Source organism: Rhagoletis pomonella, unplaced genomic scaffold (genome assembly GCF_013731165.1).
Source record: "Rhagoletis pomonella isolate Grant_MI unplaced genomic scaffold, Rhpom_1.0 Rhpom_scaffold_00006, whole genome shotgun sequence".
NCBI lineage: Eukaryota > Metazoa > Arthropoda > Insecta > Diptera > Tephritidae > Rhagoletis > Rhagoletis pomonella.
The window spans coordinates 45528120-45529297 of record NW_023458560.1 but is presented as its reverse complement, the minus strand read 5'-3'; positions in this window follow the sequence as shown (position 1 = coordinate 45529297).

Here is a 1178-nt window from a genome sequence, read left to right as displayed (position 1 = left end):
ATAGGTGCAATCCCGTATTCCTCGGACTCTGGACTAGTAGTAAAACTGTCAAAAAATAAAAATTCGCTCAGAGCGAGAGAGTAACATTGAAAAGTACGGGATCGCTTTCTAGTAAAAAATGGTAACTTCTGTCAACTTCAACATAACCTCCAAATTTTGGTTGTAAATTTTTGTTTATTTTGTATGTAAACACACTTAGCTCACATATGTAAATAACCAAAAATACTTTCAAATTCATTAGAATCCACTTAAACAAGTAATTAAATACTTTTCAACATGAATTAGCAGAGTGCACTTTTCTTTTGTTTACAATTTAGTTGCCAAACACACTACAGCTGATCGTTTGACACATTTACCAGAATTTACCAGCAAAAAATTCTCGGACTAAAACTGGTAACTTCTGACAGAGAGAGAACCGTATTTACTCTCTTTTTTGTCCTCTCAATAGTCAGAGAACTGAGTACGGGATCGATTTCCAGTAAATTCTGACTGATTCTGACTAGTCCGGACTCGTACGGGATCGCAACTTATGTATGTATACTGTCATCAAAACTCTGATGTTTCTAACTTGCTCGCTCTAACGCATAGAATTCTTGTTAGAGTACGAATTCTTATCGGGTATGTCAACTTTTTTCCTTAATGCGATTCTACTGCGGCTACTCTCCTGCCCGCGTGATCTTGTCTTTTTGGTTCATGGTGAGCCGTGGCTGGCAGGGATGCTTGCTTTGCAAAATACTTATGCACAAAAAATGTACTTTATAAATTGAAATTACAAATGTTTGATTTTATGAATATGTATTCCAAGTCCTTAGTATGGATTAAATTATGTCTTTTTCGTGAAAATGTTTGGTTTTCTTACAAATTATGAGATGTATATGTAAAAAAAGAAAATTGGATACATTTGGACACATTTTTGGCTTGGTCAGTGATACATTTTCTTGAGACGGCGCGGCAACACTGGTTGTGCGTCATTCTTCCTTTGCTTTGTGGATTTCATTTTTGCATGCGCTTCAATTTTGTTTCTCGAGTTTTCGCGGCATAAATTCGTCACCGACAAAAATAAACTACATTCTTAGCATAAAAAGATAATACGAAATGGCTGGAACTTCACAAAAATATAGAAACTTTGTTGCCGAGCCGATGGGCAACAAATCTGTGACAGAATTAGCTGGCATTGG